A 27,428-nucleotide genomic window follows, 5' to 3' on the forward strand; every position below is an offset into this window, starting at 1 on the left:
TCACATTTTCCAAACCCACTCTCTCCATCCACAACAGGCCCACCAACTCCCCAAGCAAAAAAGTCCCTTCTACCCTTTTCCCAACTTGCCTCTCTTCCTACTCACAACATGCTCTCCCACCAAAACAAAAAATCAATAGAAAAGGACTGTGAGGGCACCAAGTTTGGTGGAGATGTTGCCTATCGTCTGGGTCAAGTTCTGCCTCTTGCGCTGGAGCAGGGCCTCTCCTGCCTCAGCTCTGCCAGCTTGCTTAGGATGTGGTGGAGGAGGCATGATGATGAGTCTGATGAGGAGGGGAGGCTGGTGGTACAGGCACAGTGGACCCTGGCAGCAGTTGGCAGCCGTGGTGGCATGGCCGGGCTGGTGGTGGGTCTGGCTGGAGAACCTAGGAAGTTGAGGCTTGCACCTCTTCCTCCTAAGCCACCAGATAGCAAAATACCACAGCCACAGCCTTCAACTTTTGCTGCCACAATCAGGCAGCCATCTCCTGCTGTGATGGCACCAACATGTTTGCTGCTTGTTGACAGCTCCAGCAGCAGGAATAGCTATATCAAGAAAGTAAAAAGAACATAAACATGAATTGTAATGCTTAGCTCAAACACTTGTATATACTGTCTTTAGTGGTACAGTATATCAGCAGAACATTGCTGGTACCCTTGTTCCATGGGAATTTAATTTGGATGTAATGATTAGTCACATAGATAAATAGGTAGATAGAGAAATAGATAGATAGATAGATAGATAGATAGATAGATAGATAGATAGATAGATAGACAGATAGACCATTTGCTGCACAATTAATACTTGACTATGCAACATTAATGGAGCCATGCTGGCGGGTCTGCTTACTTTCCACCATGTTTTGGGGTAGCACAACTATAGCATTTTATGTTATTAATTTATAATTTCAACAGTCCTGCTGTTCTCCAACTCTCTCTTAAATTATGCTATCCTAAGTCCAAAATTAGATTATAGGCTTAAACGGATGGTACACACGAGGTGGATAACAGAAATCCCATCCATCATATTACAGTAGACAGTGCATAGAATATAAATGACAAACTGTAGTACAGTGAACAGGATATTGTTTTTGCCACAGAGTAAATCTCATACACCAGATTTTTCTCAAGAAATACCTTCACTTGGTAGTGGGGAAAATTATCCCACATGGAAGTAAGTTAAAGGGATTGGGCTATATAGAGGTTCTGCAATGGAATACCTGGGTCATTGATCATGTACTACTCTTTTGCTTAGTCACATTGACGGGAGCAAAAATCTCGGCGTACCGAAAGTCATGAAATATGACTTTACTTGGGCAGAGAAATGTGGCACAGGCATCACATGCCAATATTTACTTTCTAATGTATGCTGGGCAAGAAAAAAACAGAAGGGTGAAATGAAGCACTAGTAGGCAACAAGGTGGGCACTGACAGACAAAACTGATTTCACTACCCTCACTGCAGCAACAAATTATACTGCACTGCAGTTTTAGATGGTAAATGCTGAGGGCAGGGACTGAGATTCCGAGGTGATGGGCGGGATAGCTGCCTCTTAACACATACAGTACTGCCAATAAAAAAAGTGAAGAAACTTACCATTGGTCCCTGCCACCACTAGGACTTCTCCCTCTCCCTCAATCGGCTGTGCCTCTTTCAACTTTCCTGCACTTTGGGTGGCACTGCTAGTCATCTGTGCACCTAAAGAAAAACATACTGCATCTATTTAAGACACCAAATAGCCACCTAACCTTTACATTGTGGACATGGTACAACAGCAATACCTCTACACACTTTAGTTACCTATGTATTAGTATTTTCCTCAATCAAAAGTAATCACTTTGGGAGGTTTGTGTTGCTTTGTTTGTTGTATGACATTTTAAAAGCGAGCTAGTCATTGCATCAACCAAAACATTTTTATCTTAATGGAGGGATAATAAGGGATGGGCATAAGGTAAGGCTACAAATGGATAAGGGGTAGAAGGGATTGCAAAGGTCAAATGTTATTGGTTGTGATATTTAATTCCTGCCATGCTTCTCTGTCATGGAAATAGCTAGTATAAAACAGCATTGGGGGTGCATGACCATGATGACAACTCTATTTCTGCCCCTTACATTTTCACTCTTTGATCAAGAAAACAACAAACATGTTTGGTGAGTAGACTACTTGGGCCTGACTATGCGATCTTCTTTATGTTACTAAAAATCTTTACTCCTCTTAGTACTACACAACAGGATATGAAAAAGATGGGCAAGTGGAAGTTTATGAAAAAAGGAGCAGAAGAAAGGCACAGACAAGAGAAAGTCAGCTGTGGAAACAGGAAAAAAAGAATAAACAACATCCAATCAGAATTTAAAAAGAAACTACAAATATGCACAGGGGCAACATTTTAGTACTGGGGAACAGAAAGAACTTGAAGAGGGCAGTAGAACTATCTTCTGTAGCCGTGGTGCTGGTGGTGTTGGTTGCACCGGTCACATCTGCCATGGTGCTGGTGGTGGCAGCAGCTGGCCCAAGTGCCCTCTTGCCTTTGGGTGTTCAAGAAAAAAAGATAAAAAAACAATGAGTGTGGTACTCTGTACACTAAAATATTTTGACAGGCACAGCATTGTATTTTTTAAATTAGATAGACTAATGCTTGTATCGTAGTCCTAAACCTCAAAAAACAACATTTTGAACTATTTACGCATTCTAAAGTATTATCTTTGCTTATCTTCCCCTTTTGATGAGTCAAGTTGGTCCCTTTTGCCAACTGTACATCCAGGAGATTGGGACTATGATCTACATAAGGCCATAGATAAGAACACAAGTAATGCAACACCCTTGCGCTCTCATGGCCCAAGAGTGCCTGCATAGGTGTGCTAGGCAGCACTTGATGTGTTAGTACAGGAAGAGAGAAAGAGAGCAGAAAGGAGACATCCTAAAAAAACAATGTCACATTTCTTCCATTTCACTTTGACACAGTGCAGCAAGTTGTCATGCTTGCCTAAAGGAAGCATGATAACTCTGGCCCTGGACACTGATGCACTCAGCATTTTATTGATAAACTCAGGAGTATGAATATTACATCATGCCCACACTCCTTTTGGAACAAAGACACTGGACACAACTGCAAGTACTCTCTGATGCTAAAAGTGTATTTATCTGAGTGAGAGGCACAAACTAACATCTAAAAACCTCTTGCATTAACATGGTACCACCGTACCACGCTCATAAATAAAATGCCTTTTTTGGGTGTACACTAGAGGGCACATGTGGCCACTGGCCACAATCTTTGCTGCAAAGATCTATATCTATATATTCTATATATTATTATTATTATTTATATCTACAAATGTGTGTGTATGTGTGTGCGTGTACATATACACACACACATATATAAACATTTCTATATGTAATATAAAGAAATTTATACATATATATATATATATATATATTTCAATGAAAAAAACCAAAGGTTAAAGGGACGTTATAGTTAAATTCTGAATTTGTTCATACAAAACCACAGAAATGCAGCAGTTATAGTTAGAGTTCTTTCAATTAACTATAACTTGTGCCCTAAGGTAACCATGACACGTGCCTCTGCCATTTACTGCAAGTTAACCCAAAAATTACGGCACTCATAACATCTTTGATAACACATTGAGAGTATCAATGTAATATTTTAAGTATTTTTTTTATGAAAAAACTGTGCATGGCATGTACAGTTGGCTCATCAATAGTTTTATTACAAATGTTGTAGTGATAATATGAAAGATGGCATAGAAGATGTCATCAATGATATAATATGTGGAGTATTGTGCCATCAGTGGCTCATTGAGGGGGGCCACGCAGTCCCCCTCCAATGTTCACATTGTTCTGGGAGGTGGTAGTCCCCGGGCGACAGGGGTCCAAAACGGACTCCCTTTCCATAACTTTATTGTTTGCTCCAGGGAGCAACAATGGGGCTTGGGGGGAGGGCATGAACCCCCTGCATTTGGTGATGATCCCAGGGACTGTGGTGGAGCCTGATGGGCCTCTCCCACACAGCTAAACAAATTTGTACCAGGTAGATGGTGGTCCTCTGGGCTGTGGGGGGCCCAGAGGCCCCTCCACACCCAAACTTTTTAATGCCTCCGTGATCTGGCGCAGCTTGGGCCCTATCAAAAACAAGCCCGCCAGAGCTAAGGGGTCAGGGTGTCCCTACCCTGGCCCCTTTTCTTTTTTTTTACTGTTTTAGTGGGACTCAAGATGGCTGTCAACACTTCTTTGTTTGAAGTGTTGGCAGCCAATCAGAGCTGTGCATTTCCCTGCACGAGCTAATCTTTGTTCTTGAATAATTCATGGCCAGAGGTATACAAATTTGAATTTCCCTAAATTTCTCAAAAACTCCTGAATGGATTTACACCAAATAAGCGAAACCACAATCTGCCTACTGAAAGCTAGCTTTCTGCAAATTTTTTGTAATTCCATCTAGTGGTTTGGGCTGTAGACATGTTTAAAGGTCCTATAGGAATTAATATGGGAAACACAACTTTTTCCCCCCCCCTGTTTTTCTCAGCCCCCTTGACGGATCACCCCAAAATGATATACATAAAATCACACATGTACCCATCATGTAAACTTACCTTACCTATGATCATGCTGCTTGAAAAAAAAAGAAAATTCTAGAAACAAAATTATTATTTACGCAGCGAGCCCCCACAATCTTGACACCCAGCAGGTTGAGGAGGTCCTAATCCCGATCAAGGACTTCTGCCCAGTTGTGTGTCACCTGCTGCTGGGTGCCTGTGATACCGGTCTGTCATCTGCTGCCCGCATGTGGAGGAGGTAGCACTGCACCCAAAAAAGAGTGTGGCCACCTCCAACTTGCCGAAAATGGGACAGAGCTGGACTCCTTTCTGTATGTGTCACCCACAGGAAGTACAGGTGGCACTGCTTGCTTCTGCCATTGAGACCGAATTGGGAAGGAGTTGGACCGGGATTTGAAAGGGAAGGAAAGAAATAGGAGGGCTGACAGAGAGGGCAGACCAGGAAAGGAAAGCAAAAAACAAAGTACAAAAAGTCACAGAAACATAAGATAAACATAGTGAAAGTGACAGTAACACAAACAAGTAAAAAAATGAGATTGGGAAAAGGGAAGATCAGATTGGGTTGGATGGTTTGGAAAATAAGAACAGACAACCAGCAAGGACAGAGAAACAGGAAAAGGAAAAACAAAATGGCCGCACCCTTGAGCACTCCGTGGTGTCATTTGCGCTGATTTTTCAGTGCGGACACGCTATTGGCATGAAAAAGCAGTGCAAACAGCTGGACAAGCATTTTATGCCCATTGGTGGAATTCCTCAAAAATCTCACTGAGTTGTTTTTTTAAACTTTGTGGAACTCTGTGGAGTAGAACTCTTTCAGTTCTGCCTAGGCCTAGTTTAGAGTCTGATGGACTACTCCAAAACAGGTGTGGAAATATTTTACCTTTCTTATTATAAGTGTCATACCATATAATATACTTGTAACAAGGTGGATGGGCTGTCTTTGTTGTTGAGGTAGAGAGAGAGTATGAAAGACGCCGAAAGAAACAAACAGAGAGAAATAATATGGACAGTAAGAATAGTAGTGAGAGAGTGCAATTATAACACTTTTAGTGCATGTGTGTGGCTGGGCCGATACAGAGAACAGGCAGAGAAATAGAGAGCGATGAGAAGAGAATGATATTGAGAATAAGAGTGAGAAGAGGGACCTACAGAAAGAGGTTCTCGAAGGAGATGCTTACAGATGTATGCTAAAATCTGCAGACAGTCCAAAAATGATGGTTATATGGAATGGTAAGACGTCCATGCTTGTTTTTAGAGTCTATCTATTTATATTTGGTGCCCCAAATTCTGCTTTATTTTTAGATTTGCTTTTTGGAAATATAAAAAGAAGAAACTAGAACATGCTATGTGGAATTGCTAACTTGCAGTAAAAAAAAGCCAGAGAGGTATGTAAGTGCCATGCTTCAGGAGTAGTGAAGCTGTTGAAATGTTGAAATGCGGTAATGTGTCATTGTTGTTATTCATTTTCACTGCTGGAAAGAAAACCCGTATACATATTATTATCACTGCGCTGGATGGCTGCAACAAGTCTTTCATTTGAAAGAGATTATTCGGAACTACTTTCCTTCCTGTTCTGTGATTCTATGGTTATATAATTTATTACGTTGGTCTCTTTATGTAAGCATAGGTAACGAAAAATGTACAGAACAAGCTCAGTAAAGAGTTTGTTTAGTAAGTTAATCATTTCATGATATTGTAAAATAACTAATAGCAATGTATGTAATTACTTTAAAAGCGGGCAACTAAAAAGAAGCATATTTGTCAACATAATGAAAATGAAAGATACCTTTGTGTATAAAATTAAACCTGATAAGGGACACACATAACACAAGCACTCGCAGGCAAAAAGGTCTAGCTTATGCAAGAGCTATTGGCTGTGGTAAAGTGTGTTAGCCATACTGTACACCAGTGTGGCTTCTGTTCAGCCTTGCTAAAAGTTAGTGTTGTGGAGGAATGTGGGGTGGATTGTCGTAGAGTGGAATGGTGGAGAGTGGAATAGAGTGTTGTACAGCTGAGTGGCATGGATTGTTGTGTACCGGAGTTGCTAGAGTGGAAATGCATAGAGTGGCATACAGTGCATTGGCATAGAGTTTTGCAGAGTACAGTGGCGTAGAGTGCAGTGGTGTAGACTGCAATGGTGCGAAGTTGAGTGGTGAAGAGTGTATTAGAGCTGTCTAGAGTGTAGTGGTGCAGAGTAGAGTAGAGTGGCATATAGTGCAGTGGTGTAGATTAGTGTAGAATAGAGTATGGTGCCATAGAATGAAGTGGCATAGAGTGGAGTGCTGCAGAGTACAGTGGCAGAGAGTGGAATGATGCAAAGTTGAATGGCCTAGAGTACAGTGGGTTGAAGTGCACTGGATTAGAATGCAGTAGTGCAGAGCAGCGTGTTGTAGAGTGCAGTGGTGTAAATTTGCATAGTGTACAGTGGGGTTGAGTGAGTGGTGCAGTGTAGATGCAGTGGTGTACAGTGCATTGGTATAGAGTGTTGTGGACTGGTGTAAAGTAGAGTGGGATTGTTTAGACTGCATTTGCCTATGCAGCATAGAATTCAGTGGTGAACAGTGTAGCATAGTAGAATGCAGAAGCATGGATTAGAGTGGTGAATACTATAGTACAGTGGTGTAGAGTGCATTAGCATAGAGTGCAGAGGTTTAGAGTAGAGTTGCATAGAGTGCAGTGGCATACAGTGAGTGGTGTTAAGTGCAGTGGCATAGAATAAATTGTTTCAGAGTAGAGTGAAGTTGTGTAGAGTGGAGTGGTGCAGGATAGAGTGCAGTGGCATATAGTGGAGTGGTGCAGAACAGATTACAGTGATTAGAATGGCGAACAGTGTATTGGCAGAGTACAGGTGTGTAGAGAGGAGTGGTACAGAGAAGAGTACATTGGTGTAGAGTGTAATGGCTTAGAGTGTGGTGGCATGGTGTGCAGTGTTGCGGAGTGGCACAGAGCGGAGTTATGCAAAGTAGAGTGGAGTGGCCAAGACTGGAGTGGTGTAGAGTGCAGTGGGAAAGAGTGCAGTGGTGTAGAGTAGCCTGCTGTAGAGTGCTTTGTTATAGAGTATAGTGATGCATAGTAAAAAAGAGAGGTGTAGATTGCAGTGTCATAGAGTGGAGTGGTGCAGAGTGGAATAGAGAGCTGTGGCACAGAGTGCAGTGATGCAGAGTTGAGAGGCAATGAGTGGAATGATGCAGACTAGAATGGCGTAGAGTGCAGTGGCATTGCATGCACTGGCATAGAATGCAGTAGTGCAGAGCAGAGTGTTGTCAAGTGCAGGTGTGTAAAGATGCATGGATAGAGTTGAGTAGAGTGGCAATGAGTGCAGTGGTGCAGTGTAGATGCAGTGGCATAGAGTGCACTGGTCTAGACTGATGTGGAGTTGTATAGAGTACAGTGGGCTGGTGTAGACTGCATTGGCATAGAGTGTTGCAGATTATAGTTACACAAGTGCAGTTTTCATAGAGCGCAGCAGCATAGAATTCACAGGCATACAGTGCAGTCTTAGAGAATGCAGTGATGCAGACTAGTGCATCCATTGTAGAGTGACGTGGTTTAGAGAAGAGTTGTGTAGAGTGCAGTGGCATAGAGTGGAGCAGAGTGGAGTAGAGTGCAGTGTCATAGAGTACATTATTTCAGAGTAGAATGAAGTTGCGTAGAGTGGAGAGGTGCAGGGTACAGTATAGTGCACTGGTGAAGAGTAGATTAGGGTGGCGTACAGTGGATTAGTGTGGAGTGCAGTAGTGTAGAGGGGAGTGGTGAAGAGTACAGTGGCAGAGAGTGCAGTGTTGCAGAGTGACAAAGAGTGTAGTTGTACAAAGTAGAGTGGAGTCACCTACACTGGAGTGGTGTAGATTTCAGTGGCAAAGAGCGTAGTGGTGTAGAGTAGTGTTGTAGAGTGAATTGGTATAGAGTAGCGTGGTGCATAGCAGAAAAGAGAGGCATAGAATGCAATGGCATAGAGTGGAGTGGTGCAGAGAGGAGTAGAGTGCAGTGATGCAGAGTGGTGTAAAGTGGAGTGATGCAGTGTAGAGTCCAGTGGTATGGAGAGCTGCAAAGTAGAGTAGAGTAGAGTGGCGTATAGTGGATTATGCACGGTGTGGTAGCACACTGTCATTACAAACAACACATTTTCAAATGAAATGACTATTACATTTGCACAGACATAGAGGGTTTCTAATAAAACTATACAGCTCACAATCCAGAATCTGCAGAAATGGCATCACCTAGTGTATTGATTTGTTTCGATCATAATAAAGCATTTGTTTCCAACACACTTCACAATTAACAAAATAAGTGCTTCATTTGTGCTTTCATAATTCTGACACATTTTGAAATACCTGTAAATTTAATTTAAATGTTGTTGTATACTGGAATAAAAACCATTTCCTACCCCCAATATCCAATAAGATTGTCATATAAATCTTATCACTTTGAAGTCAGAGAAAAAAAGTAAACACAAAGCTCGCTTGGAAGTCACAGTCTGACATTTGACCACTGTCTTTGAAACACAGAAAATGTGACAAAATAAGCACAACATTTTCAGGCCTGTTTACAATAAGGAGCCCTCATGGAAAAATACAAGGAGAAGTAGTCTGAAAGGGTGTTACTCCTTGGGAGTGAAAAACTCACACTGGACAGCCTAGAAAACAGAAAGCCAGAAAATGTGGTTCGAAAACCAGAAAGCCAATTGTAAGCCACAGGTGGAATTGATTCCCTGGGAGGCTTTCCGAATGTCCCCTAATGTCCTAAGAAAATCAGACAGCTGCACTGTCTTGTAGGCTTGGACCTAAAATAAGAAGTACAATATCCTTAATAGAACGTGAGCCAGTTGTGCATCACCCTGTACGCTAACTGCAGATCACGTGGGTCCAATAACTGCACATCATCCAGTGTTCCCCTCATCAACATCATGCAATGTCCCCGTGGTAGACAACACCCATTTTTCCTTTGAAGTATATTAGCTAATGTTTCCCTTAGTCACATCACTCATACTCTCTTTAGGCTAATCAACAACAACATCACCCTGTGTCCCTATGACACATAAAACCTGTTATTCATTGTTGCATATCACCTTTTGCATCTCAAACACTTCATCCTCATGATGATGTGTCTTCTCATGGTGTATATAATCACTAGCTTCTCTTGTACCCTTAGCCATTTGGTGATCCCTTAAAGCACATTGCCCTATGCCACCTCTTGCAGAAGGGTATGTGTAACATCTTATCTCTTTCCATGTGTGCTATGTGTATCTATGCTTAAGTGCATGGGTGTCTATTTGTCTAACTGCAAAGGTAGAAAGCATGTTTGTGCATTGTTGTGCTTTATGTATGGTTCAGTTTGTTGCTGGCCTGTGTTCATGCACAATTTTAGGTGTGTTGTTCTATGTTCATGTATATTTGACCTATGGGTGCATGTATGGCCTTTCGTTGTGACTCTCATTGTGCATGCATCAGGTCATTTCAGACAGATGTGAAACTCTAGTAGCAACAGAGGAGGAAATCTGCAAAACGTCACAGGCATGTGTTTCAGCCGTCATCATAGTTACCAAATTGGTGTTAAAAATACTCACCGCCGTGTCCATTGTAGAATATGTGCTACAAAAATATAAAAAGTGATGCATTATTAGTAATAATCCATGAAATGACAACTCATTGCATGGCATCAACATACATTCACCACATGCCTTCCACATGTATTCAATTTTAATTGAGGAGTAGAAGAGGTATAGTCTCACTGAAGATCTACACGCTATACTGCTCCTCACAGACCCCTAATGCATGGATTTCCCCACAGAGTCAGTGCACAAACAGTATCAATGGATACAGAAAAGGTACACAGAGCCAGGCTGGAAAATGCTCCTTGTCATGGTTGACAGATTCCAAGCAAAATCTTTACACAGTGTCATAATTTTAACACAACTATTTTCCCCTTTCTTTGTCAAGTAAAGACAGGCACCTCTTAACGCTCTTTAACAGTAACAGATGCATTATTGAATTTTCTTTTGAAAAAAAAACTAAACGTATACTTTACTTAAGGGCCGGAGTGCAGTGTGCAGTTTAAAAAGTCATCTATTTTCAGCAGCTTAGAAACAATATTCACACATGGAGAATGAGAAACCCTTTTTTTTAAAAGTATCATATAGGCTCCAGTGTGCCTGGGAAGAGATACTACATCCACCAATGCCTACTCCTCAATGCTTAATTTGTAAAAAAAAAAAAAAAAAGTGCGGCGGTCCTTGTCAGAAGGCCACTGCAATGTGCACCACCTTTTGCCTCTGCCATGGACAGTATAAACAGACCTACTATCACACTCCTATAAGTGACACTTCAGACTCTTTCAGGCCCCCATAGTTATATGAATGGCTTGACTGATAAGTATTAGTCATTTCTAATGTATATGGAATTAATAAACACCCGTTATTATGCTGATCTCTAAATAAAACAATCAATGTCACCAAGTTGCAGATTGACAAGTCCCAGTGGTGGCAATAAAGTGCTGATGCCAATCACTGGAAAGCAGTGGTTCAAATTAAGCACTGCTAACCCCCTCCTGTGCACACTGCCACAACATCACACTACAAAGGATGATGGCAATCGGCCTTCCTTAATTTGCCATCCCGACTGTACAAGGAGAGTAGATGGACAGTGACAGATATCAGCACTCTGGTACAAGCACAGTAATGCTAGTGTCCCTAGTGTGCTTGATGCCCTGCAGGGGGTGCTGGCAGAAACTGTGTCTGTTGAAGACACCTGGATTCTGAGATACCCCACGACCATGGATCCCAAGGCACAATTATCTTCCCTGGGATCTGCAAGCACCACATGACAAAAAGTGAATATCATGCAGAACGATTGCTACTGGTCAGGTATTCAAAGGGATTCCCCGTCTGTCACAGGATGCCTATGCACCTCAGTCAAGGTAACTGAAGGATTGTCATGGTACTTTGACCTTTAGGGAATTTAAAGGAAGCAGTGTGTTGGACCTGGCTTTTTGACAGGGACATCCCCAAACTTTTTGCCTCCTTCCTCCTATTTTTTTCTGACCTGTTGTTGTTGGCTTTTGACCTCTGGGCACTTTAGCACTGCTAACCAGTGCTAAAGTGCATATGCTCTCTGTGTAAATTGTACTACTGATTGGTTTATCCATGATTGACTATTTAATTTACTTGTAAGTCCCTGGTAGAGTGCACTACATGTGCCTAGGGCAGGTAGATTAAATGCTACTAGTGGGCCTGCAGCACTGGTTGTGCCACCCACCTCAGTAGCCCCTTAAACCTTGTCTCAGGCCTGCCATTGCAAGGCCTGTGTGTGCAGTTTCACTGCCACTTCGACTTGGCATTTAAAGGTACTTGCCAAGCCTAGAACTCCCCTTTTTCTATACATAAGTCACCCCTAATGTGTGCCCTAGGTAACCCCTAGAGCAGGGTGCCGTGTGGGTAAAAGGCAGGACATGTACTTTTGTGGTTATATGTCCTGGTAGTGTAAAACTCCTAAATTCGTTTTTACACTACTGTGAGGCCTGCTCCCTTCATAGGCTAACATTGGGGCTGCTCTCATACATTGTTGAAGTGGCAGCTGCTGATCTGAAAGGAGCAGGAAGGTCATATTTAGTATGGCCAGAATGGTAATATAAAATCCTGCTGACTGGTGAAGTCGGATTTAATATTACTATTCTAGAAATGCCACTTTTAGAAAGTGAGCATTTCTTTGCACTAAAACCTTGTTGTGCCCTTCAATCCACGTCTGGCTAGGTTTAGTTGACAGCTCCTTGTGCATTCACTCAGACACACCCCAAACACAGGGTACTCAGCCTCACTTGCATACATCTGCATTTTGAATGGGTCTTCCTGGGCTGGGAGGGTGGAGGGCCTGCCCTCACACAAAAGACTGCCACACCCCCTACTGGGACTCTGGCAGACAGGATTGAACTGAAAGGGGGCTTGGTGCACTTCTTAGACACTCTTTGAAGTCACCCCCACTTCAAAGGCACAACTTAGTATAAAACAGGGCCTCTGCCCTACCTCATCAGACACTTGCTGGAGAAGAAACCTGAACCAGAAACTACATCCTGCCAAGAAGAACTGCCTGGCTGCTCAAAGGACTCACCTGTCTGCTTTTCTACAAAGGACTGCTGCCTTGCTGTTGGCCTGCTGCCTTGCTGAACTGCCTGGCTGCTCAAAGGACTCACCTGTCTGCTTTTCTACAAAGGACTGCTGCCTTGCTGAACTCTTGTCTGGCTGTAAACGTGCTCTCCAAGGGCTTGGATAGAGCTTGCCTCCTGTTCCCTGAAGTCTCAGGACCAAAAAGACTTCTCTCTTCCTCTTGGACGCTCCGTGCGCCGAACTTTTCGACGCACAGCTTGTTCCGCGGCAAGAAAAAACGCCGCACACCAACGCTGATCAACGCGACGCCTTCGGGACGACCGAAACTTTGACGCACGGCCTCGCAAGGACAACGCCGCCCGACTTCCCGGGAGAAATCGACGCGACGCCTGCCGTGAGATCGAAACTTTGACGCACGGCCTCGCAAGGACAACGCCGCCCGACTTCCCGAGAGAAATCGCCGCGACGCCTACCGTGAGATCAAAACTTTGACGCACGGCCTCGCAAGGACAACGCCGCCCGACTCCGCAGGAGAAATCGACGCGACGCCTGCCGTGAGATCGAAACTTCGACGCGCAGCCCCACAGAATGACGCGCAGCCGGAAAACAAGCAGGAAAATCCACGCACAGACCCGGGACATCTGGTACTCCCCACAAACCACAGTAAGAGACTGTCCGCGCGCCGGAAAACGACGCACAACTCCCCGCGTGGAAAATAACGACGCAAGTCCGTGTGTGCTGAGGAGAAATCGACGCACACACCAGTTTTCCACGTACCTCTTCACCTGTGGCCCTCTGAGGAGATTTTCCACCAGAAACCAGGTACTTTGTGTTTGAAAGAGACTCTGTTTACTTTCTAAAGACTTAAGACACTTTATATCACTTTTCAGTGATATCTTTACAAATTCGTATTGCAACTTTGATCGTTTTGACCTGAAGATACCAAGATAAATATTATATATTTTTCTAAACACTGTGTGGTGTATTTTTGTGGTGTTATGCTATGGTGTTGTATGATTTATTGCACAAATGCTTTACACATTGCCTTCTAAGTTAAGCCTGACTGCTCGTGCCAAGCTACCGGAGGGTGAGCACAGGCTGATTTTGGATTGTGTGTGACTTACCCTGACTAGAGTGAGGGTTCTTGCTTGGACAGAGGGCAACCTGACTGCCAACCAAAAACCCCATTTCTAACACAGTGTTTCTTTCTTTTTCAGGTTAACAGTGGGTAGTGAATACTGCCACCCGATTCTCACAGGGTGAGGCTTTGGCAAGCTGCTGGCAGTGATGCCAGAAGGGACAGTGTCACATTATTGAGTGTATCCTCACCACACCTTCAAGTAAAGACAAAAAAGGATTTTATACCTCAGCGTTGTATTCCCAAAGATTGTATACGAGGTAAATAATGGTGGCGTAGTGGTTTTTTATAAAGGCAGATTAGTTGGTAGACAATGAGTGAACAGTATTGCGAAGCTTATGGCTCGATCCCTGTGGTTTGATCTTATTGTAGGTGGTACTTGGACTGGAATCTATTCCAGGTACCTGATGATACATATTTATGAAGTAAAGGCCTTGTTGTCCTTATTGAAAGCAGTAAGTGCTTTTTTAAATTGATTCCATTGGTATGTGCTATATCACCTTGTATCAGCTTGTACATGATTATGTAAACATTCTGTTTACTCATCACCTTTTTCTGCACTGAGTTTAAGGGCATTATCATTGTCACTGGTGCTGTTTTCTAGGTGGTGTTATTATTGTCATTCCTGTTACATTATCATCACCAAGCAGGGTTTACTTATCACCTTTTTCTGCATTTAGTTTAATGTGATTATCAATGTCACTGGTGTTGTTCTCCCGGTGGTGTTATTTTTGCTATTCCTGTTACATTTTTATCACCCAGTAGGGTTTCGGGCCATGTATGGACTCTGGCCCGGCATGTTGTACATTATATTTCTCACTTTCATCTTTTTTCATCTTTGTTGTTTGTCATATCTTCTCTATATTATGATGATTGTTGGTCTTGTTGTTTTGTTCATGGTCTGTGTCCACTGTTGTTTGTTCAGCCATTAGACAGTTTCTATTGATGTTTTTATTTCCTAGATATCAGTTTGAAGGTGGATCAATATTGTCCTGGTACAAATTATATTAAAGTGACATGTATGTGCCCTGAGGAAGGTGTGTGACCCTTGTGTAGGGTCATGATTCACCGAAACGTGCGTCGGATATACGTTGACCCGGACCAAGAAATTCTCTTTCCTTGGACAAGTTGGAAATTAAGACATTATGGCTTTATTAGTCAATCATCCGGACACAATGAGGTTTAGATTATTATAATCATTGTAATGAAAAAGTATAAGAATCTTATTTTTAGACACCACTGAATGAATTTGGTGCCTAAGGACACTAATCAGATCATTATATGGACATCACCTTTCTGATTCTTATGGTGTCCCTGTATTGTTATAAAATGTTTGTATAGGTTTTGACCTGTATCTTAGGCCAAATAGTCTTCAGTCTGTCCTTTATCTTTGTTGTATAACACATAGTCCGGGCCATATAATAGTAGTTTTATAGTGTGATTGGTGAGTGTGAGTGGTATATTATTTTTTATGTCTTGTTCCCAGGATTTATCTTTTCCATTATTATTGTCATAGCATTTCTATTTATTATAGTGTATTTGTGAATATCATTGCAGTTTTTTTTTTTTTTCTTTGGGAATAAAAGTTTATAAATATTTATTACTGAGGATGTTTAAGGGCTTGTTGGTTATTTCTACGTAATTTTGTTTGTTTCTTTAGTGTTGGCGTTTTTGTCTTTATTTGTTGACTTGTAGGTGTGTGTGTCTTTCTTGTTTGTGTCTTTTTGTCTTTTGGTTCTCTTTTTTCCTTTTTTCTTTTTCTCTATCTTTCCTTTTTCTGTGTCTTTTCTGCATCCCATGGACCTAGTATTTCCTGGATTCCTTGTGGTAGGGACCTTTTTCCTGGAGTAGGATTTGTTTTAGATTTTTTAGCTCATGTCCCTGATCCAACTTCAGTATCTTGTAGTTGGGGAGCCCTGTTTGTGGTTGGATCCTCACCACACCTTGCAATTGGATGTTGTGTTGCAGCTGCATGTGCTATGGTATCAAAATATCGTTGTTAGATATCAGGCGATTTATTTACCACAGAGCCTCTTGTCTGGGCCCCTTTTTTAAATCTCATTTCTAATTTCATTTTGAAAGGCAACCCTATATCCAAGTCTTGGCAATTGGCTGACTTTGTAACCATGTATAAAAAAGGCAGCCAGGAAGATCCATGCAACTACATACCAATTACTCTGATAGATGGGCTACACATTTTTTTTGCCTCAAATTCTGGGGAAACTAACTGATTGGGTTGTAGAAAATTACATTCTCTCTGACTACCAAGCCAGGTTTCAACAGAATGTAAGTACCATTTACCAAATATTTAGACTCTGCACACTCTACTGAAAGACAGTGGTCAAAGAGAAGGGCCACTTATAAGTAGTCTTTAAGGACCGGAAATTGGCCTTTGATTTAAATCCTAGATCCAAACTGTGGTCGGGTCTGAGCAAAATGAGGGTCCCAAAAGTGATCCAATCAATTATTGTAAGACAACAGGAGGTGAACTTTGCCCTGGTCAAATGTGGTAGGAAAGGAAAATTCACAAGCTCTATCCAGATCCAGAACGGAGTTCAGCAGGGCTGTGTCTTAGCTCCAACTATCTTTTCACTGTATATTAACGACCAAGTGAAGCATTAAGATTTCCTGGGTAGTGATGCTCCCAAAATTGGTGGAGTAAAAGTCCCAACCTTGTAGTTTTTGGACGATACGCTTCTAATTTTAAAGACCCCCGCTGGCCAGCAAATCCTAGTAGATAGGTTTTTACACTTTTACAAAGAGAGGGGGCTAGAATAGAACATCCAAAAGTCTAAGGGGCCGATTACAAGTTCAGTGCTTGAACCACCCAAACTCCAATACGATGGCGGCCTCACCACCATCGTATTACAATGTTTCCATCGGGTTGAACGGTGGAAACATCGTATTACGACGTTCCCATTGGTCAGCCAACCCAGGAACAGTGCAGCAGCATTGACTCAAGTCCGTCATGGAGCCAGGGCCAATACTGTTGCACACATCAACCTCAGAATGCGCGGAATGCCATAACTGACAGTGCGCATTCTGAGGGTGCTGACAGGGAGGTCCCTGCACTGCCCATGACATGGTTGTGGGCAATTCAAGGCTCCCCCTGTAGCCCCCCCAACTCTACCTTTCCACAAGCCTTTTCATGGCAGTGACCCCACCCATGAAAAGACTGGCAGAAAGGAAAGTCATGATCAGCATGGTGGTGCCGAACTCAGCACCGCCGTGGCTGACCAGAACTTTTACCACTGCCAACCCATCAAGATCCATGATCCTGCTGGTGGCAGAGGTCTCCTGGCGGTCCGACCACCAGGATCGTAATCTGGTGGGTGGAATGCCAGGATTGCGGCAGTCGGACCACCACCATGAGTTTGGCCATCTCAGGACCGCCAAAATTGTAATGAGGCCCTAAGTTATGTCTTTTAACCCCTACAGCTCTCGTTGGTGCACTATATGGGCTGGGAATGATCTCCTCGAACAAGTCCAGGTCTTCGAATATCTGGGGGTTAAGCTCTATAATAAGTTAACATGGCATTTACACATTAACAAGAGTACACTCGAGCTACATTAGGTGTCAAGGGCAATTCTCTCTATGATTTATTAAACTAAATTGAGACCACTTTTCCCAGCAGTAGAGGTTTACAACGTCAAGACCAAGATCTCAGCATTATAAGGAATATAGCTCCGGGCCAGTCAAATGCCTCACTTTAGCAGAAAATATATTTGTTAGAGCTTTACTGAATCTGCCCCAAAGAACTCCCTGCCTCCAGCAGTTTATAGGTGTAGGTATGTTCCCAATAGCCCTGGTATGCAAATTGCAACCTTCCTCTATTGGCACAGGCTGTATTCCAAGAAAGAAATGGCTCCTTACAAAATTTTGTTTGCAGAGCTCATGTACTCTGGCTTCTGTAGGAAGATCCTACAGCTTAAGCACATAAAGGATATGATTGACAAATTAAACTTACCCTCTTTATGGAATACCCCAGAAACTGGGTCTGATTTTCAAAGGCCTATGTTAAAAGAAAGACTTACATTTTTGCATTGGGATGAAGAGATTAGGAAAAAACACATGGGGAATAGTACTGATAGATTTCTGGATTTTAAGTCTTTTCCCATGTATGAATCTTTTTTAGACAAGATATATTTTCCTTTAGCCAACCAGCTATTTTAACAGTTTAGATATGGCACATTATCCATTAATAGTTTCTGTATTACATGGGGTCCAAAATATTACACCAGCATGTTATGCCCATCATGTAAATGCAAAGAAGAATTTCTGCACCATTTCTTTTTTCTTCTGCCAAGCTTATGTCTCAACCACAAGAAATGGATAAGACCAATGTGCCTCTTGCTGGGTGTACGGAAAATTGAAAAAGCCTTGAGGATAATGAGGTCGGACACTCATTAGAAGATCTATATCAGTGTCCACAACTTTCTGGCCTCCCTATGGCTAATCTGCAAAGAGGCCATGGTGTGGCAGCTTTTAGAGAGTTCCTAAGGTGAAGGGCTTTAGGAATGGTAAAATACATTGCCGCAGGAGCACATTGAGGGTTTTATGCTATAGTTAACTCTTTCCATTTGATTACAAAATGCTGCCATATGCATTTTTTACTCCTGTTTTTTGCACATTCGTAAACACTTATAGATAGTCACTTGCATTTTACCACACATAGCTGCTGGGGCATTTTCTATTGCCATGTTGTGAACTTTTTGCATATTTTTTTAGGAATAGTGTCCATCTAATGAAATATTCTTTTGCTTTTATCATTAGCAAGTGAATTTTAGTTGCTACTATTTCCTGCTTTCGATCATAGTCACATTTGAACAATTGTATTGTGTTTTATTGAGTCATGAAACTGCTGTATTGTAAGTGGGGTTAAGGATTATTTGAATCCGAAATAAACTTTAGTGATGATGATGTTCAATAATACTGTATACATTATTCTGACATACAATTGTAGAAGGCTATTGCCCTCCACCAAAGTTTAAATCAGGGATTAAATCTGTTTTGGCAGCATCACAGATTGCAATATCAGTCATCATCATCTTCCTCCTCAGGCCCATCCGTAATTATGTAGCACCTGCAGGCTGAGGACTGCCAGATGTAGCAGGGGTCGCTCAACACAAAGTTAATGATAAGCATGCAAGAGAATGTCTTTCATACAACACAGTTCCAGTGTTTCAGGGTCCCTGACCCCTCTGCGTGTTCCGGGGGCAATAGTCCATAAATTACATAATTGTGACTAATGCCTTTGAAAAGGATTGTGGACCTGACTGAGCACTGTGCACAGACTCCTAGTCGAAAAGGCAAAGTTGCATGAACAATGTAATGGACTCTCCCAGGGAGTTTCTACGTATGCTGAGTCCATGACTATGCATCACGGTTTCTACCAATATTCTTCCACTTACTGCAATCAATGCAAATGCATTTATGCATATTGGCAAGTCTCCTTGATGACACCTTTTCATACTTGTATGTTGAGGTAGTAGGAAACAATGAGTTTCCAGTTCTGCTAGGTCTTATTCCTAATACATTTGAGGGTGACATTGTAAGTCCTCGAGTTAATTCTGCGTGAAATAGTCAGTCATTTATCAACCTCCTAGTCTGACCATCAGGGGAGTCCAGATGAGAAGGACAGAGTGTTTTAAACTGATATTAACCAAGTTTTCGCTAGGTGGGAAGAGTAGGTAAATTGATATTGCACTTGATAGAATGTTGTTGTCCATGTTCAGAGGAGCAAAGAGACACCAATTCCTGTATTTGCCCCTTATGCTTAGACAAGAATATGACAAAAGGAGGAGGGAGCATACCAGCACATAATTATCCCAAATGCATTGTGGCAAATGAAGTGCATGATAATACACACTTCAGTTGAAAGTCCTTAGTATTCACCAGTGTTGGAGCAGCCAGTACTATATATCTCTAGACATGTTTTCAGGATTGTTTTCCTTCTTCAGTAGAGAGTAACAAGTGACGTTTGGGTGTGCTGGCAATGGTGCTCACAGTCTTCTCAGGTTTCTATACCACTCCGAGAGCACAGGTGCACCCCACAGCTCAACAACACAACAGGTAGCCAATCACAAAAAGAGGAAGGAGCACACTGCCTGGCATATCAGTGCAAATTTAGCCCAGATGCATTGTGGTAGGTGCAGTGCATGATAACATTCACTTCAGTTGAAAGTCTTTAGTATTTAGTATTCAGCACTGTTGTTGCAACCAGTGCTGTGTATCTGTAGGCATGTGTTTTTTAGGATAGTTGTCCTTCATCAGTGGAGAGTAACAAGTTTGTTTTACATTCACTGGAACTGTTGCTCACAGTCTTCTCAAGGTCTCTGTAGCACTCAATGTGGTGTGGGTGCATCAACCGGAGCTCATCATGGGAGCCAAATCCATCGAAGAGGAAAGGCAGTACATTGTCTCACATCCCAGTACTCAGTGTGCTCAGATGCTTTATGGTAAAGGCTATGTCAGGTATACAGCATCCATCCTCACTCCTCATCCCTACTTCTCATCCCTGCTTCTCATCCATCATCCCTACTTCTCATCCATCATCCCTACTTCTCTTCCATCATTCCTACTTCTCATCCATCATCTATTATCCCTACTTCTTATCCATCATCCCTACTTCTCATCCATCATCCCTGTGTCTCATCCCTGCTTCTTATCCATCATCCCTACTTCTCATCCATCATCCCTGCTTCTCTTCCATCATCCCTATTTCTCATCCCTGCTTCTTATCCATCATCCCTACTTCTCATCCATCATATATCATCCCTACTTCTCATCCATCATCCCTACTTCTCATCCATCATACATCATCCCTACTTCTCATCCATTACCCCCACTTCTCATCCATCGTCCCTGCTTCTCTTCCATCATCCCTACTTCTCATCCATCATCCCTGCTTCTCATCCATCATCCCTACTCCTCATCCCTCATCCCTGCTTCTCCTAAAAAAAAGCCTTGTCATTGCACATGGTGGGTGAAGAGGGAGGAGAGGAAATGCAACTGTGTGTTTGTTTCCAGTGAAATCAAGGCTGCACAATATTTCATTTTATTTAACTCAGTGTTTTTCTGTTTGCACAGGCCTCTGCAGAAAGCTCTGCTGGTTTGGGAAATACAAGGAGGGCACAGCCTGGGCCATAAATCAGCTCTTGGAGAAAGGGTTATACAGGTCATCTACAGTTCAACCAAAAACCTTCCTGGTTTCAGTTTCATATGTAGAAACAAAATGTTTAAAATCAACTTTGGTGACAGTGCAATCTAATTCATCCAAACCTTTTCTGGTTTCATTTTTATTTGTAACAAATAAAATGTTAAAATCTGAGCCTGCTTTTTATTTGTAATAAATAACATGTTTACATCTGAGGCTGCTATTATCTCTGAGAGCTGTTTTTTTTTTCTTTTCTGAAACCAGAAAGATTTCCCATGAACTGTAGATGAACTGTATAACCCTTTCTCCAAGAGCTGATTTATGGCCCTAGCTGTGGGCTCCTTGTATTTCCCAAACCAGCAGAGCTGTAAGAATGCAGCTCTCTCTCATAACTCTGATTGGCTGTTCCCAACCAATCAGTGTGAAGGTATGTTTCACAAAACTGAAAATGTGTTGGTATGACTGAGGGATGAGGAGTAGGGATGATGGATGAGGAGTAGGGATGATGGCTGAGGAATGAGAAGTAGGAAGGATGGAAGATGGATGAGAAGTAGGGATGAGAAGCAGGGATGAGGGATGAGAAGCAGGGATGAGGGAAGAGAAGTAGGGATGATGGAAGAGAAGTAGGGATGATGGATGAGAAGTAGGGATGATGTATGATGGATGCGAAGTAGGGATGATGTATGATGGATGAGAAGTAGGGATGATGGATGAGAAGTGAGAAGTAGGGATGATGTATGATGGATGAGAAGCAGGGATGATGGAAGAGAAGCAGGGATGATGGATGAGAAGTAGGGATGATGTATGATGGATGAGAAGTAGGGATGATGGATGAGAAGTAGGGATGATGTATGATGGATGAGAAGCAGGGATGATGGAAGAGAAGCAGGGATGATGGATGAGAAGTAGGGGTGATGGATGAGAAGTAGGGATGATGTATGATGGATGAGAAGTAGGGATGATGTATGAGGGATGAGAAGTAGGGATGATGGATGAGAAGTAGGGATGATGGATGAGAAGTGGGGATGATGGATGAGAAGCAGGGATGAGACGCAGGGATGAGAAGTAGGGATGATGGATGAGAAGTAGGGATGATGGATGAGAAGTAGGGATGATCTATGATGATGAGAAGTAGGGATGATAGAAGAGAAGCAGGGATGATGGATGAGAAGTAGGGATGATGTATGATGGATGAGAAGCTGGGATGATGGATGAGAAGCAGGGTTGAGAAGTAGGGATGAGGAGTGAGGAATGAAGATGTCCTAAAATGGATGCAGTACAGGTAACACTTACTTCAGTAAACGTCTTTATTTTTCACCATTGTTGGGGCAGTCAGTACTGTGTATCTTTAGACACATGTTTCAGATTATTTTTTATTTATTTAAACTTCAGAAAAATAATTTTATGAAATGTAATATATTTAAATTAATGAAAGCTTTGATTCAAAATTAAGCTAATAGTGCTGAAACAATTTCCCTTTTGTTCTACATATAAAATAATTATATACAATTAATTCACAGTACAATGTAACATACAATTATACATTTTTAAAAGATTACAATTTAAAGTAACATATTTAATTTAATATTATGTTAATACTGCTGGTGTATTCTTATTATTTTCTACATATAATATATATAAAATAAATATATAATAATAAATTACAGTAATATTTAACATAAAATATTCTTACTGTTTTTATCAAGTTTAGTATTGTCTTTAGTTTTCTCTCCATTTACCATATAGAGATCTCTGCCCTGGAAGCAGATAACTCTATCTATATGTAAAACATTTGTAGTAGAAACGTTGCACTCTTAACATAATTTCAAAATTGAATATTCTGTAAATGTAAATATATTAAATGAAAGTAAAATTAATCGCTAAGGATGGATTCAAAAAGTCCCACCTAAAGTAAAATATTTGTATTACTTATTATGTATTAATAATTATGAAAAGTTATGGACAGAATTAATTTAAATTAGTTTACTTTTTTTTTTTTAAGTTATATTTATTTTTTATTTAAATAACATTAATAACGTGTTTATCATAATAAAATAATTATTTTTATTTATATGTATTTTTAAATGTTAACTTAAATGTATGTTTTGTAAAAAAGTTGAAATACCTTAATTGATTTTAATGTTTCTTGCTGTGGGTTCTCAGGTTTGCCCTCATTAGTTTCTGTTGGAGGGTCCTGCAGTACCAATGGTTGGGCAAGTATCATGCAGCTCTTAGTCCTGGGCCCTTTTTATGTCTATAGTGACGTTACACTCAGATATTTGTCTCCACCCTCTGTTTCAGAGGACGGAGACATGTAAGTCTACACTTTGTAGTAAATGGTGAATAGCCAAAAGTAGTAAAGGTAAATTTACATGTGTGAGTTTATTCATGTGTAGATTTAACTTTGTGAACAGGACTCCTCTAATGTTATTCTGGGCCCAGTGTGAGATAGCACATCTTTTATCTTCATGAATGCCACAACTTTTGTCTCCATGTGCCCCATATTCTGAACGGAGGTATCTTCTAATACATACATTTGGTATAACGAGCAAGGTCATGTTCTGCAGCCCTAGCACTCTTCAGTATGGGTGAGAGCGTTAGAGCTTCTTCTGTCTTCATGTGTAAAATATTCTGAGCAATAACATCTTCTACCGCAATACAGACCCCATCTTGAGAACTGAAATCTTCTGACCCACACAGACCATGTCATAAGCCAGAGAATCTCCTATTTCTATACATTCCATATCGTGAGTAACAACATCTTCTATTTCTATAATATTTTAACAGAAGAATTAGGTAACCTTCTGTGACCATTTTTGGAGCTAGCCTAAAATGACTCATATTGGTTAATGCTACTTAACTACCATTGGGAAAATAGGCCTCAACGGAGTCTACATATTCCTGATGGTCAAACATCTTCCAGGTAGGTATATATATTTCCAATTTTGAGCAAGCATACCTGTGAATTACATCACCAGTGCTGCAAAACTGCAGAACTAAAGCGAAGAAAGTTGTTTTGCATTTTCGCTAAACCTTTCAACTGCGGCCGTCACAAATGCCAATGGGAGGGGTGGGGGAAGAGACGGAGACAGAGGGGGGTTTAAAAAATAAAATAAACGTACCTTTTCGCCACCTCCATCTCCTGCCGCCTTGCGCTTCTCTTCCCTCCAGTGAATGCTGGGACACCAGCACCGGCACCCCAGCAATACCAGTGCTGAAACCTAGCATGAAAGCAGCATCTGGATTGGTCTGAGTGGCAGTGACTGCCGCTCAGATGCAGCTCTGGGGTCTGTGCAGTTTCTCCAGCCTGGCTGATAAACACAGCCAGACTGGAGAAACCTAAGTGCGCATGTGTGTTTCGTCGGCCTGAAACGGCCAACCAAACACACTTGCGCACTCAGTGTACTCCCTACTCCTAGCCCTTCCACCTCCTCATGGCCCCGCCCCTCCGTGTACTGCTGACTGAGCCAGAAGATTAAAAATAAAATGATAGTGCTACTATCATTTTATTTTTTAACTCCTGGCTTTTGACCAGAGGGGTGACACTCCTTCGCCATGAGAAAGGAGCCACCCCTGGAACCTTTGTGCTTTGAATGCTCTTCTAAAATCTAGTCGTAGTTTACTAAATACAATACTTCGATACATACCTTCAAATCTTTATGTCGAACTTTGAAAAGCAATTCTATTTTTATTTGGGACATTTACCACATAAAGCTTCTTGTCTTGGTGTAAAATATGCTGTAAAGGTTATTTTTTGGTTTCATTTTTTAGCAATGTAATAACTAAATATTTTCTTATTTGGAATCCTTTGCTGTTCAGAGCAAAACGCTGAATGCAAGTAAGCTGAAAACAAACCATTAAAAAAAGTATGACATATTTGTGGCTTTTTTGGTAAATGCTAAAACGTATGGAATATGGCATGTGTGGTGTTACAAATATCAGTACATTAGTATTCAGTGCCTCTTAATCTTCATAAAAACACATCAGTCGTGCAGCTAACAAAGAAAACAAAATCATCTGACAGCCAGCCTCAGCACTTCTGCACAAGGTTGTAAAATTCTGATACATTACTTCTTTCTTTCAAATTTCCATTTTATTTTAGAGTTCGTTATTTTACTGATAGGTGATTGAAAAGCCTGATTGTTAAGGTAAGTGGCACCTAGAACAAATTTGCATTTTGAACAAGTATTGTCATCGTCAGGACTAAGGAAATAAAGTAGATGGTGGGTGGAACTGGTTTAGTAGCTAAATGTATTTTTGTAGAACCTGACGTTCATTTTTTAAATCTTGATGTGTTTACCTTTACCAAAATTTGTGATCCTGGTAAAACAATGTTACACATGTGTGCCACTTTTCTCTATACTTACCTCCAAACTAGGGGCTATTCTTTATGACTGGTCATGGCATAGTGCTGCACTCTTACAGACATGTCAGGTTTTTGATGTCCTGTTATTTGCATTCTTATGGGGCTCATTCAGAAGTTTGGTAAATGAATATATGTTAACTAGTAAATGTGTATATATTATCTAATACTGGTACCTGTGGTTGCCAACTCACCCACTTTTGGCAGATGAATTCACAAAATGCAAGGATGAAGGCCTTAAACAATTATCAAATAATCAGTTCAGTTGGGGATGCCGGAATCAGAATTAGGTCTTCAAGTTCTTTGGTGCACAATTTATCCCGGCACACTTAAATCACATTTACTAAAGGTTGTTCTGATACCTGCTCCAGGCACACAACTTAGTGCTGCACATGCAGCCCTTTACAACGGAAAGTAAGTAGATGCTATTTTTTGTGCCACAAGACTGCCTGCTTAAATCAGTGAGTCCATATCCTCCACAGTTTAAAGCTGGGGCATACAAAGTAGAATCAGGGATCCACATCCACATCACATTTTCTGTAAAAAATCAGTACATAAATGAGTTCATTTACAGTAATTGCCTGCAAATGTAATCCATATACCAATATTGTAAAAATTGGGCATCTCACCAATACCCCCGATGTAATGCATTTGCCTCCATAAACAATAAGTTGGAACTCACAAGGGCCCAGTGTGTCCTCCTGTATATGCTATGTTGAAACAGGTCTTTTTAATTTAAGGACGGTATCTGAGGCAATGATGCATTGTTAGTGCCACACATCACTCAGTTTGTGGCAAACCCAGAGAGCCTTAGTTTGCCCATCCAAAAGAGTAACAGCTGGGCATGAGGCCTGAGTCACTTAATAGCCCAGTAGGTAGGCTCCTCTGCCCGGCTGCCCTTAGCTCCCTCCATGATCCAGCCTCCTATCAAACTATGGAGGCCTAGGATGGCTTGAGGCAGGTGGGTCGAGCTAGTATTGCTAAGTGCTGCCTCACTGGCCTGTGTGCTTCTCTGCACAGTGCCAGTCCTCAGGTGAGAAATAAACCATGGGAAAATGCCTGTTGACACTCTGACAGGCTCAGGGAGCTGTGTGATTGTCTCTCATCAATTTGCTTTATTCTCATGCAAGATGTGGGAGACTTGAGGTCTCTGTGTTGGAAAATAAGCCACTTCTTCAGGCTCCAGGAATGTGTCACTTACTCACAAATTTGAATGTACTTTCAACTACTCAAGACCACCTTCCATTTATTGCTCTCATGCTTTTTTCATGAATTTCTGACCTTCCTTTCACCATTATGTGGACACAATACACTATTTTTGAGGGCGGCCACAGCAAATATGAAACCTTGGGCAGTTTACTGTAATGTCATACAGGTGCATACAGAACAAAAACTACCATAGTAATTTTTTGTCAGCTTGGGTAACATACTTTAGAGGAAAAATGTTTTGGTAATAGGTCATACTACATACAAGCTGTTAACAATAACAAAAACTAAGCTCCTCATTACGTGTTTGGCAGTCTTACAACCGCCAAACTTGCAATGGCAGTAGGACTGTCGCACTCCTGGTGTTCCGACCACCTGATTACAACCCTGGCGGTTGGACCACCGCCATCGCCAGGATCATTGATCCCGATGGGGTGGTGGTGGTCGGAGTCGTGGTCAGCCTCAGCAGTGCCCATGGCAGCACAGCTGTGCTGATCACAAGTCCACTTTCCGCCCACCTTTCCATTACAGTCTAACCACCATGGAAAGGCTGGCAGAAAGCCAGTGCTGGAGGCCACAGGGCTGCTCCTGCACTGCCCATGCCCATGGGCTTTGCAGACAGTGCGAATTCCAAGGGTGCTGGGAGGCCCCCTGTGTGACGGCATTGGACTAGGCTCCATGTGGAGCTGAATCCAATGCTTCTGCACGTTTTCCACTGGGCTGACCGGCAGAAACCTTCGTTTCCACCGGTCAGCCCAGTGGAAAACCTGTAATGGGGCCTGTGAGGAGACCGCTAGCACCACTGCAGTCTCCTCATCGGGAGTTTGGTAGACGGATGTTTCCGTCTGCCAAACTCGTAATGACCCCCTTTGTTACTTAGGAGGTCATTATGAGTTGG

At 41.8% G+C, this 27,428-nt stretch overlaps 1 long non-coding RNA gene across 1 annotated transcript in view; it reads right to left on the minus strand.

Moving 5' to 3' along the window:
• Positions 1 to 2,367: 2,367 nt before the first annotated feature.
• The window catches only part of LOC138302038 (uncharacterized), a 56,323-nt gene continuing 31,262 nt past the window's right edge, over positions 2,368 to 27,428 (minus strand). The window contains exons 2-3 of the long non-coding RNA XR_011205235.1: positions 10,135 to 10,159; positions 2,368 to 2,525 (exon numbers count right to left, since the gene is read on the minus strand). This is a non-coding gene — a long non-coding RNA (uncharacterized lncRNA). The remainder of the gene's footprint in view (positions 2,526 to 10,134; positions 10,160 to 27,428) is intronic.

The sequence above is a fragment of the Pleurodeles waltl genome, chromosome 6 (genome assembly GCF_031143425.1).
Source record: "Pleurodeles waltl isolate 20211129_DDA chromosome 6, aPleWal1.hap1.20221129, whole genome shotgun sequence".
Classification (NCBI taxonomy): Eukaryota; Metazoa; Chordata; class Amphibia; order Caudata; family Salamandridae; genus Pleurodeles; species Pleurodeles waltl.